The sequence below is a fragment of the Metopolophium dirhodum genome, chromosome 8 (assembly GCF_019925205.1).
Source record: "Metopolophium dirhodum isolate CAU chromosome 8, ASM1992520v1, whole genome shotgun sequence".
Taxonomy (NCBI): Eukaryota; Metazoa; Arthropoda; class Insecta; order Hemiptera; family Aphididae; genus Metopolophium; species Metopolophium dirhodum.
Genome location: NC_083567.1, coordinates 24,976,405 through 24,992,999, shown reverse-complemented (window position 1 = coordinate 24,992,999; position 16,595 = coordinate 24,976,405). Strand labels below are relative to the sequence as shown.

The window sequence follows — 16,595 nt, the reverse complement described above, 5'->3', positions numbered from 1 at the left end:
TCCCCAACAACCTGTGTGAAATACTTGCTTCAAACACGGAGAGAACATCGTCTCTACTTGAAATTCTCAAAGAAACGAACCTGCTGAAAAAACTATAACACTACCACTAAATATATCACAAACATTGTATATTTTCAGAAAACTTATTGTACCTATCATATTAATTGTCTTATATACATTCTGTTTTTCTTCTTTTTACATACTTTATTATTCTTATGCAAAATGTTTTATTAACCTGTAATTTGTATTTTGAAACGCCAATAACCCCGGTAATTAAGGCGTATTTATAAAAAAAAAAAAATAAATAAGCGTCTGCGCACGAGTATTCATAAATAAATTATTACGTCCATGCGGTGTGTCGAGATGTTCATATTTCGTTGCGAGCCGGACTTAGGTCCATGTTGTGCCATATATGATACGACGACAGATTGTATCGAATAATAATCGTTGTCGGGTCGACTAAACCTATAGATGCGGCGGCACTGCATAGGAAATATGAAATACGCGTACCTCGGTCGAGCGTCGTAAATGTGGCGCTTGGGAGTTTCTATTTTCGAATTCCGCAGACGTTTCAGACGTGTCTGAATTGGCTCATCACGTGATTCGGTAATTGAACGTTGGATTTCAAAGGGTGCTGCGCCAGAGTGCTACATCAGTAAATAATAAAAGTAAAATATAACACTGCCATAGTAGTTATTAATATATAATCATTATTTACTCGCTGTTACTGTTAATATTGATTTCGATTTACTAACAGCCGCTTAGACGACGCGTTCGAAATCGCGATTTCACAGTTTCACGATCTCTTCGACCTTGCAGATCCAAGACGACGACGATATTAATAATTAATAATTGTTCTTCGGACACTAGTTCGGAGCGGAACGGAATCGAAATTTTTCAATCGCAACCGTGGAGCTATAGGACCCGCAACGATATTGTTATCCACTCGTTATCGGAATAATTATTCGGCGTTACAGGTTTGAAAAATGTTACGTGAACAAAATTAGAACTTTAGTTATTGTTATATCGCGTTGATTGTATAATATAACTACCTCAAAGTGTTGTCATTTGTAGCAGTTTGTGCTGTAACGTTTCAACAATTTTAACTTTATAGTGTAAAATGAAAATGAGTGAATATTTTTATAATAATTCAGTATAGTCAAAAATATTTTTATATTTTTTATTTTTTATTGAAAAAAATTAAATTAAAATTTTTAATTTTTAATGAGCGGACACGGTAAAAAAAAAGCCATAGATTATTACCAACCAGCGAAGGCACTTCGGCGTGAATTTACAATTTATTTACGATTTTTGATTTTATGATTTATGATTTTTAATTTATAAGATCTCGAGGCCATTGTCGCTTGAGCCTTCTAGGGGGATTTCCAGGGATGGAGATGGATAGTAACTTTTTAACATGAGGGTTTGTGTGGTTATGAAGCCGGTTTCTGAATTTGTAGTAAAAAAGCTTGGCTGTTTCAGTGACTTTAGGAATATGGAGATCTGTGTGAAGGGTGTGATTAGAGATATAAGGAGGACAATTGGTTATAAGTCTGAGGATTTTGGATTGGAACACTTGGATTTTTTGAATGTTCGATTTTTTGGCAGTGCCCCAGACCTGTATACCATATAACCATATTGGTTTAAGGAGGAGATTATATATGTGAATTTTAGTTCGGAGAGATAGTTTTGAGAACTTACCAAGGATGTGCCTGAGATGTGCCTTGTTTAATTTTATTTTTGTTGCATGAACGTGTTTAGCCCACGTTAGACGTTTGGCGAAAACAAGACCTAGATATTTTGCTATATCGGAGTTTGGTATAGGTTTGTTGTTTATTTGCACTGGAGGAGGTTGACTGTGGCGGACAGCAAAGGTAGTGTGTACAGATTTACTTTCGTTTATTTTGAAATGCCAGTGAGAGCACCAGTATGATAGGTAATTTAGGTGGTTTTGGAGAGAGGTTGAAACTAAGTCCGGGTCGGTGTGAGAGGTGAATATGACTTTGTTGTCGGCATATTCGGCAATTTGAGTATTCGGATTAATGGGCTGATCTGCCGAGTATAAGTTAAATAGATTTGGAGATGCTACTGCGCCTTGAAAAATAAATATATGTAAAATATCTTTAAAAAAAAAAACTGATATTATACGTATCGTCTACACTCAGAATCGTTTTTTGTAGTTATCTGGCATATTATTATTATTATTTTCCATTGAAATCAAATTTAACATTCAATGGCGAGTTATTACATTCAAAGTCAAAAAGTTACCTCACCAAAAAAAATATAACAGCCACATTTACTCAGCCACCCCCCCCCCCCTCTTAAACGCCCCATAGGCGTCATAAAAACCTTTTCAGCACGCCACTGAGATATACGGTACTATGGTAATCGGTATAGTAGTCATGTATTTGAATTTTACACTTTGAGATTAAACGGAAAATTGATGGAAATTAAAACACAGCATAATATATTATGTATGTTAGGTATAGACAGTAGTACAGTATAGGTAAATCCATTGCCATTATTACAATATAATGTCTATAGGTACACTATACACACAGCGTGCACACACATTGTACGATATTTATTTTTAATTGTTAGTAATGAGAAAATGAGAAAAAGTTTTTACATAATATGATGTTCAAAAACAAAGTGTACAAAGTAATCAAAACTTTTTCCATACATTACTTTTTACTATTCTATTTCTGTGAAATATTATTGGAGCGTGTTATGTATACATTTGGACATGGGAAAGCCTACCTTTGTACATGTTAATTAAATTGTTATGTAGTTTGTAGTTACTTGACCCAAGTAAAATGTACAAAATGTACCTAAACATTATTTATTTGATTTTAATTTTATAGTTAATAATCTACTTATGTATAAGGACTATGGCTAATGACTGTCTCTGTATAATATTTACCTGCGTATATTTAGACATAATTATGTGACGTACGATATTGTTATTGGACGTGTAATCAGTAATTACTCTTGAAATGTTGAAATATTACTTACAAATTACAACCAGCGTTTGTATAGCTGTTTATTATTTTAATCTTTTATTACTTTTACATACGTATACATATTCAATAAAACATCATTATTATACTTTATGATGTCTACGTCAAAATAATAAAAATAACGCAATTATTTAAATGTACAATTAAGAAGCGTCTCAAATACCAGTCGAACATTTTAAATTAGCTAAACGAAATTGAGTTTGGTTTCTATAAAATAGCCGCGGTGACAATTCACAAACAAAAACAATATTATATAGGTAATAATATATGTAAATACAGAGACAAACGTTGCGGATTGAATTAAATTACATTTGGAAGTGATTGTGAAAATGCCACTCGTCACAAATATCGACGTGTCAATATTATCTATTACATGGTAAAAACTACGAGTTGAACATTTTGAGTAACATCATATTATCAAATAGTATAAAATTATGTAAATCCGTCCTAAAATAAAAGAAAAAAAACTATATTATAAAATGTGCATGCTCACTTACTGATTGTTGGTGAAGATGGCCTACCAACTATATCCGATCGATTGGAAAAGTGTGCCAATATTTTGCAAATAAATACAATATTGCAAATAATTCCAAGTTAGTTTCTAAAATATACGAATTAATACTTTTTTTGTCAAGTTTTACTATTGTTGTAGCTGCAAAAAATGGATTTTAGCTTATAATATTTTATAGACTTATTTAAAAATTCTAAATCCTAATTTGAAAAATATTTTCACATTTTTGTTCAATTGAAAAAAATTTAAATCACAATATATAGTTTCATATTATTAAACAATAAATATTAGTTACTGGTCATTGATCAACATTGCAACTTGAAATATAAATACTTTAAATATGGCAGAATATTGTATTTATATATATACCAATTGTGTTAATATTGGATACCTATTACACAGATGGTTTGAAGGATCCAGCATGATGGTACCGATATAAGTGCTAGAATATCACCAGGAAGTCCTTCTAAGCATGATACTTTTTTACCAATTCGTATGTCATGCGCGCGCAGAGATTAAATTCCCCGCGAAGTTTAAAATAAATAAATATATTTATATAATATAAAATTAATGATGTATTATTATATTCTTTGGATCGAATTTACAACTATTTCTGGATTTCCGTGTTAAAACTCGTTATAGGGTAGTAATAAAAAAAATATTGGTCGTGGGTTTCTTGTGCACACATTTCTTGTACGGAATTTTTTTTATCCTGTTTGGGCGCTTCAATAAAGCCGCCTTTATGTCTTGTTCAATTGTATATATCCATTTGTGTGTGATGACGCGCCCGACGTTCGTAGGTTTATATGCCCCGAAGACTGAACGCGATTCGACCTGTCAACGATATAACTTACTACTACTCTGCCCACCAATAAAAGTTCTATACATTCCCACCCAGCGTTGCTTGTAATCGAAACAAAAAGTCCGGAAACAAATTTTTTTCAGACCTCTAAAACACTTGACCGTTTGTGGATGAAAGAGAATAAAAAATCTGGAGACAAAAGAAACGGAACTTTGAAATTGAAATATGGAATACAAACGGAGTCGTATTGTAAAGTTACATTAAACTTCAACCAACAGAATTATACAACTGCCTATTATATACATAAAAAAAAAATGTGTCATAATAACTACGATCAAAAAATAATAATCCAGTGTATTTCATTTTTATTGTAAGTGCCTATATTATAATATACGGGAGAACATCTGAAGAAAAGTGTACGCATTGCTTACATTTTTTAACTGTATATTCGAATCAAGTCGTCCTAGGTTCAACGACAACGATAGTATTGGTAATTTATATTTTATATTGCATTATAATACAAAAATAATTTGTACCACGGTGAAATGTACCAATATTGGGTTTGAATTTTCGATATCATCGTCTATCAATGTGAGTTCGTTAGGGGCTATCGAGTGGGGCACTGAATTTCGATAAAAGTTTTTCAATACGTTCTCAGTTACGGCGTAATAAGTAATATTCCAAACTTTGTGTATTAAACTAAAACATAACAAGTTTATAATAGACTGGTCCAGAATCAAAACACAAAGAAACTTTTAAATGTTTCCAAAATGTTTTCTTAATTAGCGCTACTGAAGGTTTTCGTTAAATACGTTAAAAGGAATCATTTTATATTTGTATATTTCCACACCAGAAAGTTGTGCAGACCAAATGAAACCAACAAAACATGTAGTTTGATTTTAAAATACATATTGATTATTTGTTTGAATGATGTTACGGGAAATATTGTAATGTTATTATGAAGTATGTGGTATAGTTATCATATATCGGATAATACATTTAACGTAAGGAACTCAATATTTAAAAAAAATATGAACGTTTTTGGAAATATTTATTTTAAGTCGTTAAAAACAAAATTGTTCTCTATAAAAATCCTGTTCTACAACTTTTTTTATAATTTTTAATGACAACACGCATTTTTAAGTACCTACTATGATGTCTAATAAAATCGAATTTTCAACTAGTAGCTTTTGAGCTTTAAATATTTAAATTTTAGATGAACAGAGTGGAGTGGTAAAGGGGTACAACGTGAAACGTTGGTCCACTATTCGCTCGTCTAGATTTTAAATACATATAGCCTATAGGTAACTATAATAATGCATTATTAGATCGATCGGTAGGATGGAACAAAAAAAAACCGGGAGTGGTAAGTTGTATAGTGAAAGGTGTATATTGATAATCAGTCCCTAAAATTGTGTGTACTACGACACACTTTGTGTAGTACGAAAAGTGCAGTGTGTAGTACGAAATTAAAAATTGTGTTATTCTAATTAAACTTTTATAATAATATTATGTATAATTTTATATCTTCACATTTTTTTTATATTTTAATGGTTTTTTGCCAAACCACATTTTAATTATTATCTACATTCTACACAGACACACAGTAAACAATATTTTGTGCTGTTACGTCTTATACTCGTATTATAGTTATTATTATAAGCTATTCATTGTTATTGAGAGTAGCTATTTTTATATTATTATCAGCATAGTAGTGAACGGTGGTCGTGGTATATAGTATATACTAGTGTTTTAAGTGTTTATCTAGAAATAATTTAGATTTTACCGATTTGGGACTATGTGTGTAGTACGAAAATGTGGATATTTTAGGGACTGTTGATAATATAATAATTATTGATAATATATATCACTACACTACGTATATTATGCATTTATAGTTGTTATAATTAATAAAAACATAAGTAATAAGTATATATACTTATATATATATATAGGTATTAAATCGTACGTAGGTAACATATTTTTTGTCACGCCTGCACCGAAAGTTTGGTTTTCAACCGCGGTTGAAGCGTTGGAAAACTTAACCTAACCGTCCAGCGGGCCGTAAAGTGAAAATCCCCATAGTGCCGGGTGAAAAAGTGGAAATCTTCAAAAGTGCTGGGCGCGTATATCAAGCGTATTCCGTGCACAACCAGACACTGAAATCTAAACCTCGGTCCTTACAAAACATAAACTTTTGGCTATATCATCTTATATACATCACAAACATGCGTATCATATTTCATTTATCACAGGCCTATAATTTCGATTATTGAATACGATTAATATAATAGTAATTAAATAGTCATAATAATAATTTTCACTTTTATTTATTATCACATTTACTTATTGATATTAACTTTTATTTCGAATGGTTCCACTAAAATGTATTTGTAATCTATAATATTTGTTGGAAAAGAAACTTCGTTTCTACCAGGTGTCCTATGACAGCATTCACTTTTATTACTATAGTAAGTATAGTACCTATATAATAACTTTTATACTTATAATTATTATTATAGTATATACCTCGGTTCATTTTCATAAATCATAAGGGACACTACAGCGGTAAACTACTAGACATTCACGTGACCAAAACTTCAATATATTTTATTGAGATTTGTAATTTAACAAAAACACCGTTGGTTAACACTTAACTCGCTCGAGCACGTTCAGTGAGGAACATTATTCTGTTGAAATAAATAAAACTAAAAGTATATATCTTAACACGAAATAAAACACAATATCAACATAATAAGTAACTTTATTAGATTATTAATACATTTTATAATAAAATACTATAAGCAGTTTTTTTTATTTGACAGTTTTTGAAAATATGGTGTGCAAAGTTGCAAACAACCAAAAAATATGAAAAAAATATATTTGAATTACATAAAAAGACAAAATGTCAACACAAAAATAACGTTAATAAGGAAAAAAAAGGAGAAAAAAAACACCAGATGAGACACAATAAGCACGGGGGAGAGGTACGTGTTGGCGAAGTGTGGGCTACTGGTCACCTCTACACGTTCTCCCGGTCGGTCACACGGGCGGACAAGTGGAGTCGATGGCGCGTTTCCTCGCGGGTGACGACCATCGTGACGGAGGGCAAGGCCCGGCCACGACGAGACGGTTGGCGGAGAGCAGCTAGTGCGAAACGACGATGACAACGACGAAGCGCTGAAGACGAAACCGTACGACATTACGACAACGACGTCAAGACCCAAAACAGACCAAAAACACTGAGCGGGCCATAATATATTTGCGCTTGAGGAATCGGCCGGAGGCGCTTAAGACTCGGCTGTGGGGATTTCCACTGGACGAGAACCTGAGAGTATCGGTGGACCTCACCGTGGCGGTCCTGATACTCTCACGGTTTTCCTCCTGGAATCTTGTCGCGTCAGCGTTCACCGTCGCCGAGGAGTTGAAACCCTAAAAGAATCGGCGGACCCTCCGCGGTTTTCGTCCTGGCACGCCGAGAAGTCGCGCACCGTGTTTTTTGCGTATGTGTAGTTTACACGTTTTACCTATATTATAATGGTTCGATCTCAAACTTTAACGGTTATTTCTGATAGCAAATTGAATTTAGTTGGTTCATAAATATTGGAAATGTTTTTTCGAACGTTACATTATTACCAACTATCGTTTATCTATATAATATCTGCAGCTAGAACTTGGAATATAGTTCGATTATTTCGTGTGATATTAAATATTTTATAATTCATATTTGATAGTCCTATCACCAAAAGAAATGGATTTTAGGTTTCCCAATTATTTTTATATTTTATTTTTAACTATCAAAATACTCCGAATATTATTCTGCTTGGGAACATACAATTAAAAATGTATATTGTTATTCAACAGAGTAAAATACTTTAAAACATGATGACTATAAAAAATAGTAACAATTTCATATTTTTCTAAAAAAGTTGTATTGCGAGGACTTAAAATAATGTTAAAGAAATATTTTTAAAATCTGTAGGGTTTTCTGAAATAATGAATGTTTTAAGATAAATGGATCACCCCGTGTATACATTATACATATTATATTACAATTTACTTTGATGGCATTTTGAAATAAAAATATAATTCTAAGTGCAAACTATATTAATAAGGTTAAACAATTCGATTGTGAAACAATTTTAGTTCCGAAAATTCTACCCCATTTAATTAATGCATACCTATGATAATATGTAATAATATCGTTTTCGTGAGTAACCGTGTTGGTGCCAGAATAAAATAATTCAATGTCCTCATTCCATATTTCCACGGAGCATTATTATTTTGTTGTATGTATTTCGCATATTGTTGTCTCTGGTATAAGATAAATAAATTCTTAAGTATTAAATAAATAAAAGAATTATTTGGATGTGATGAGTCAACAAGAAAAACGTATACAAATGATATTGGTCAAACAACATTTTCAAAGAGAAAGATCAAGACTGTAATAGTGTAATATATTATTATGCATTAAAGATTAAAATTACATAAGTTTATAATGGTACAAAGATTTAAAGAAATGGAATGAATTAATAAAATTATGAATAGAGACTAATTTATAAATAGGAATGCCAAGTATTTATAATTTAAATAGAGATAAATTGCATTGAATATTTTTTATAAATTTCCTTGTCGAAAATAAGATCATATTTTATCAAAATAAAACTGTATGGCGTGGGATTGTTTATTGTACGCTGTTTTTATCACCATTAAATTGTACGCTGTACATGACGTTTAAGTTGAATTTTAAATGAATTATTATATCTTGACCGTTCAAAGGATAAAATGAACTTCAAAAAGATGTGGTTGGACATTTGTGCGACAGACCTTAAACTACTACCGGATTAAATACCATAGGGGTTATTTGAAAATGTTGTACACTTTAAAAGTGATATAATATAGGTTATAACTTATAACGTTGTATTTCAATACACAAGTGTTGGATTATTTTCAAAAAAAATTTTTAGTTATACGCCAGCTTGTTGAAGACAACTATAACGATACACGACAATAAGAGGTGGCTCAGAATTTATTGTGTTATCGCAAATGTATTATTACTATTATTTTATTTCTCTGATGCTGCCGATCATCAGTACACATTTAATACAGAGAATTTTTTCTTAATATATTAGAAATATAAATGCGAGAGTTGTAAGACATGAATGCCACGGATATCTGTTTTAGTTATAAAAAAAACCGGGAGGAGTGGGGTACCAATACAGAGAACCTTTTGTCATTTCCGAGCCCCTTGGCACTTTTAAACTAGCACACTATTTCCAATAGGAGGTCGATATAAATATAAAATATTATTATAGGTGTATAACTTTTAACTAGATAAAAATAAAAACGCAATCTTTCAAAAGTTAATTGTCACTCACAAAAGCACCACTGCTTCCCCGGAACCTACATAATCCATATTCCATATTTTCTGTTAAAAATGACACGATTGTCGACGAAAAGTCTTGGAATAAAACTTTCGACATAAAAACACAATGATGTACACGACATTTATTTGAAGGATAAATAATATTTTTTATAATAAAATGTCAATATACCAAATCAGAACCGTGTAAGGTAGTGATTATATTTTATGCATAAGCTTCGATGAGTATGCTCATATTATAAAAAGTAAAAACAACAAAAATGTGTCTTTGCACCATTCACCCGTACCCGAAGAGCGTTGATGCGTTATCATAATATTATAGAAACACGTGCCGACGTCGCCTACACTTAAATCAGCTGCTGCAGACCACACACAATTGGCTGGCCCGTTGCTTCCGGACACTTTGAATGACACTATTACGACGACAACAAAAAATGCCGCTGACGATGATGATAATAATGATAAATTAACGATATTATTATGTTTATCTATTAAGTATATTCGCAAACAGTCGACGCAGAAATACGCGTCGTCGATAAAAAACGGAAACGTAAAAAACCGTAAAAATCGTACCGCCGCGGCCGCGCAACGGGTTTCACGGAATGAGATTTTTACGCAGATAGGTCGCGTGCGCGCGTCGTTTTTGCGTGTCGTCTCGGACGGGGGCCAAGCAACCGGCGGCCGGCGACCGCAGTCGTTGTTCCGACGTCGTTGTGTGTCGGTCGGTCGGACTGGGTCGGACGATTGTGCGTATATTATTATCAATACTGTTTTCGCCCATTTGGTTTTCGTTCGTCAGTCGAATGCGTCGTGTCGGCAAATGCTATTAATATAGTATGTAAATAAATAAAAAGTAACGATAAGCAAATTAAAATTATGAGAGGTCGAACCATCCACTGGCCGCAGTTACAGAAAAATTCTGATTTCGTTGGACCGGATTTCGCCGGTTTTTTGCGTCTCAAGTGAGTGCACCGATAACCGGATAACGCATGGCGAAAACTTATACGTATACTTAGCATGATCCAATATAGATGACGCGTTTGACGTCACCGACATTTTCCCAACGGTTTTAATTTTTGATCAAATGACAAAAATATAATAATTATCGTTGTCTCTACACCGAGTTACAGAGCGTGAGACGGCGGGTCGGCGAAAGCCCCAAAAGCGGCTTGACAGGACCACCTCACGTTTCGCGTTACTGCGGTAGTGGTAGTGGTCGGGTGGAGGTGCATGTTCAGAACGGTACACACTTTGAAATATGAGGTTCATTTTAATATTCAAGATAATAGTATTCAAGATACTTACTAATGTACGCGTAGAGTCCAAACGCTGTCCGTGGAAACTGGAAATTCCGTTTCGAGCCGGTTTATATGAAATATTATCTTATCCTAGCCCGCTGTGCTGCTTGAAAATTACCGTTTTGTCGTTTCCACGCGTCACTCGGTGACTTTGAAATCCATAAGTAAAGTATTATTACCTACCTAGTACCGCCGTATCTACACGCTCGTCTGGACCAGTTTTTTCTATAATATGATAGTGTTTTTCTTATAGGATCCTCGTAAAAAAAAGAAAAAAGAAAAATGTAATACCAGACCACCACAGTCTCTCTGCAGTGGTTGTCGAGAGGAAACTCGAATGACGGGTGCAGGTAAAACGCAGGTACTTATGTATTGGAATATGGACATATTATGGTCCTATACAGATAGTATTCGTTTTGCGAAGAAACGGTGACGTGCACGACGCGACTAACATATTTTTTCCTGGTTGTCTGGAGGGATGGACGGTTTTTCGGGAACGTCTGTTTTTGCCCATTACGAATAACGTGGGAATCCCGCGGGTGCTGCCCTTTTTTCCCGCACGGTTACCAAGCACCACCACCGAGTGCGAACGCCGAAACGGATTACGAGCTAATAACGAACCGACGACGCGGAACGACGGGACACAATGGACCTTTCGCTAATAATAATAATAACAATAAAAAAAACCGCAACAATGTAACCTATAAATAAACTATTTGTGATGAAAAAATAAATATATATCATGTATACGATGTACCTATAGGGTGGTTACCTTTAGGTACGTTTGCTGACGTCTAAGCTATATAAGTACCAAAGTTTTCGGATTAGTCCACGTACTGTACGTAGTGTTTACTATTTCCATTTTTCTCTTTTATTATAGCTACATTTCACCTACTTCATACTTGTAAGGTTGAGGTCAAGCTTTTTATTTGTATTAATTAATAGACCTATACAAATTAAGTATAATAAGTACATACCGAAGAGTGATTAGGTATTGAAGCATGACACATTTAAAAAAGAAGTGTATTAACACTTCAACATGGTCAGTACACCATTTTATTGTTATGTTTTTGTAGGTATTATAATATTATGGTCAGTGGACAATCTCCTTTTGAGTCTTTGACAAAGGTTTCCTAAAAGTAGTTGAGTGTATAATCTGTTAAATGAAAAATTAATCGATTAAGCATAAAATAGTATAATCTTACATTAACAGAATATTATAACTAGAAAAAGGTAATAATAATTTTAAAAAACATGTTGATATTACGCACAATTTGGTATTTTATCGGAATCAATTTGCTGTAATTTTTTTATTGAACAGTAAAGTTGTTGGCACACGTTACTATAATAATCTGTATTTCTATGAGGATATAAACCAAATAAATTATAAGTAGTATCGATTTCATATGATTTAATTTAAATAAAAATTAATAACTTTCCATAATCTGGTATACAAAAAACAATTGATATACTATTTATAAACATTTATATTTATTATTGCATTTATACTTTTGATTTATATTTGTATAAGTATAATATAATATATCATAACACAATATGTGAACAACCATTGATTTATTTATAATCTTATAGATTAGTCATATTCGGATATATTCTAATACAAATGTCTGATTCAATATCTTGTGTAATGATGGAGCAAGAAATAGTTGATTTATTAGCAAAATTATACTTCTTTGTCATTGATATATATATTATATTGATCAAAATAATCTCTTAGTTAATAAAACCAACATTTGTCGTTCGTTTTCTTGTGTGTTAGGCAATATTGAAATTTATTATCGTTCGAACTGATTAATAAATTAAATAAAAATCAAGTCTATAATTAAAGTAGATAAAGGATATTATCTGTCTTTTTCCGAAACTATTAAACGAGTGTTTGTTTGTTACCTATGTAGGTATTTGGATTTTTAAGAGCCATCTTAATATTCTTTTAACTAAGATTCAGTACATACCTATACTTAAATATACGTAAAAAGTAAAACCGTTTAAGTTTTAAATTTATTAATTTTTTCTTTGAGTCATTCTGAAAATTATAATAAGAATACAATGATTTAAATCAACTAATAATATTACATACTATATAGCTGTGGACTGATTAATCTAAAAATATAATCGACCGTTCTTCTGACCGAATATAGAAAAATCGTGTACAGAAAAAAACCATATATCAGACATCAGTAATTAACAGGTATTAAACATTGTATGATTTAATGATAAAACGCATAAATGTTGTTTCTAATTGTGTACCTAGGTTATATTAATTTGTTATCTGCACTTATCATCTACAAAGTTTTCAGGTTTTATTTTTTGATTTCAATGAGATAATCCAATATTAACAAATTATGTAATAGTTATATTATGTTGTTAGGTAATCGGTTATCTTTTATGGTTGTTATGATGGAATTAAATAGGAATGCCAAACAAAAGCTGTCATCACGTTTTCTACGTAGGTATATCTGATAAAACGATTATTTATTACAGTAGTCAGTAGGTGTGTACTATTATTATAATGATTCTATACTTGATTTTTTACATAAGTGGTTAAAAATCGAGCATTTACGGATTTGATCTCATGCCTGATTATTTAATCATAATTAGGTTCACTTTGATTGAAATAGCAATCCATATTATAATATAATTACATTTATAATAACGTTAGGTAGAATATATTAGATCTTGTTTGATTATGAATAATATAATGTACCTACTTTTTGTCTCTCTGTAACACCATTATATTATTATTATACACTCATATAATTTTACCTACCAATGTCATTTCTTACTAGAACGTATACAGCGCCACTTGAGCTTCAATGTTCACACCATTTATGTTTTTTTTATAGAACTATTAATCCTCAGTAACATTAAAATATGTATCTAATCGGCTAGTAAGTGCAACATAATATTATACTTATACCAGTTCTCTTTTATAACAACGGAAAAGTTTTTGTTATACGAACTTTTTATTTTCTCAAATTGATGGGAAAATGTGCTTTCAACAAAAATATATAATATATATTTTTTTTTATGATATATGGTACCATAGCGTCAATCGGATATTGATTGGTCATGAGTGCAATATGCAACTAAATCTAGGACTAAAGGTTATATTATTACGGATTAATTATGTATTGATTAAAGTGATATAATACAACAGTTAGTTGTATTCTCGATAATTAATTAATTTTATACTCAAACACTATTATAGTACCTAAGATAGCAAATGATAATTTTCAATATTTTATACTTTATCAATATTATTAATTACTATATTACAAAGTATTAGGTGATATTACTAAACACTGGTATTAATGTGAAATCTACTATATTAATTATGGAATTACTTTATAGTGTATATAGAATGCTGAGAGGGTAAATATAAATATGTGAACTCTTGCAGGTAGTATGTTTACACCTCTATAGTTGGATGTGTTCTATATCTTACTCTGAAACAGTTCTATATATATTTTTTTTTTGGGAGAAACATTGAATTTTAAAAAAAAATATTGTTATTGCGTAGATATATAGATATAGGACATAGATATAGTGTATTACTATTATAATCTGTCTAAGATTAATGTCATCAAAATATATGAGAGATATTTTTCCTATTTGCCTACATGTGCGCTAAATAGCATTCTAATAATTTCAAGAATTTAAGCAATTATAGAAGTATATATTTATTTTAAACAAAAATAAAATGGATTATTGTTTATGATTTATGAACGAAATGCTAATATAGGTTTCATTGAAGCTTAAAACGTGGGTAATAATAATATAATAATTAAACATATGGTTTTCATTGGCATCGTTCATGACGTACACTACTAGTATATAATATCTAAAATCGCTTTTGTATAATGTAGGTGCGTTAATGATTTTCAAAACAGTCATAAAATGTAATTTTAGTTTAACGTTTCGATATCTATGTAAATTATGTATTTTGTGTTCTGTTTGTACTCTGGATTAATGACTAAAAACTTATTTTTTACTAATCCGCTGGATTGGTTACCTATAATCTTATCATTAACTTATGTGATTATATTTTTTATACGTGATGTAAACATTTTTAAAATGAATAGCACAGTATAAACTTTTGGCAAATTAAAACAAATATGAGGATATTCTGGCCAAGGACGCAAGCGTCCTAGTAGGACGACTGTGTTACAAATTGCAATATTAACAAGGATCTGTCCATAATACGTAGGCGCATATTGTGTAATTTAATATGGCATATCGGTACATCATGTGCCCACGGCTTAAGAATGACTGACTCTTAAAAAAAAACCAATTTCGATCATGTTATACATCCGGCGAAGAGCCAATGTTTTACATTTAAGTATTTTACTGCCTTTATTCCAGTGTAAATATTTTATATGATCGGCACCTAATCACTGTAGAACTCAATGAAATTATATTTTATGTGTATATAATATTGTAAAATAATAAATTGTGACTAATGTCATAAAAATGTAAAATTTTATTTTATGTTTTTTTATTATAACACATCAAGTATAGAACTGCAGTGTTTCATTTTCATCGATTTTCATTATTTTAATTTTCTTTGTTTCTTGTTTAGTGCACTGAAATAAAATTAAAATAATTGTTGCCATAAATAACACTATCTTTTTAGCGTACTCATAAAATATTGTACACAGTTAATATTTTAATTATTAATAATAAAAAATATTTTTTTTTATCTATTTTAATATAGAAATACGTGTGTATACCTAAATTAATTTTTTTTTTTTTACAGGTCTTTGACCCTCTGATGACAATTATTTGAGTGAGTATTGTAAAATATAAGTTATACATTGTCTATGATGATATTTATACACTTGAGTGTGCATATAAAATTGTTTGTTGCTTATAATACTTATAATATATACTTATAAATACCAATTTACATTTCCGCGTTAACATATACATCATAATATTGTATTATGACGTAATATAAATGTTTTGTCTGTGACGTGAACCAATTTATCTCAAAATTATATTTACTCTTAAGATTGTTGTAAATCATGATAAGTATGAATTAAAATCTTGTCGATTTCCCGACTTTTCGTGTGAAATTTTACAATAGCTTGAGAAGATTGTGTTTTCGTAAAATATAAAACTTGATGATATTATTGCTTAGTACGCGTTATACGATAAATCCCGATACGTGTATATGTATTGTATTTATTTGTATTACGTGACTTTCGTCGTTTAATAAATCAGTTTTCACGTGAAACTGTGCGAGCGGTGTTACGGTTCAAAATAAATCGTATTTATGCAACTGAAAATTAGTAAAATATACGCAAATATATTATACAAAAATGAGACGTCGCGAGACCACCTGGTTTATGTGAAACATCGAAATTATTTTGTATAGAAAATATGCTTGAAAATTGAAAGGATGGAACATTAAAGGAAAAAATCAAAAACAAAATATTCAGATTTTTTCGGCGCGTTAGATGTTTTGCGCTTTGCGGCTTGCGTGTCGCCACGCCAACAGCAGCCTGACCCGTCGCATTAGATGTTTCACATAAAAAAAAATATTATATTATGTAAGTAT

At 31.2% G+C, this 16,595-nt stretch overlaps 1 protein-coding gene across 6 annotated transcripts in view; it reads left to right on the top strand.

Moving 5' to 3' along the window:
• The window catches only part of LOC132950004 (adenylate cyclase type 5), a 197,181-nt gene that overhangs the window by 54,000 nt on the left and 126,586 nt on the right, over window positions 1-16,595 (top strand). For 2 of the 6 annotated variants that reach the window (XM_061021178.1, XM_061021172.1), the window contains exons 1-2: window positions 10,398-10,678; window positions 15,792-15,821. The gene's annotated coding sequence lies outside the window, so the exon portion shown is untranslated. Of the gene's footprint in view, window positions 1-10,397; window positions 10,679-10,704; window positions 11,376-15,791; window positions 15,822-16,595 lie in introns of those variants that run through there. The other 4 variants (XM_061021176.1, XM_061021177.1, XM_061021175.1 and 1 more) reach the window with 4 other exon arrangements.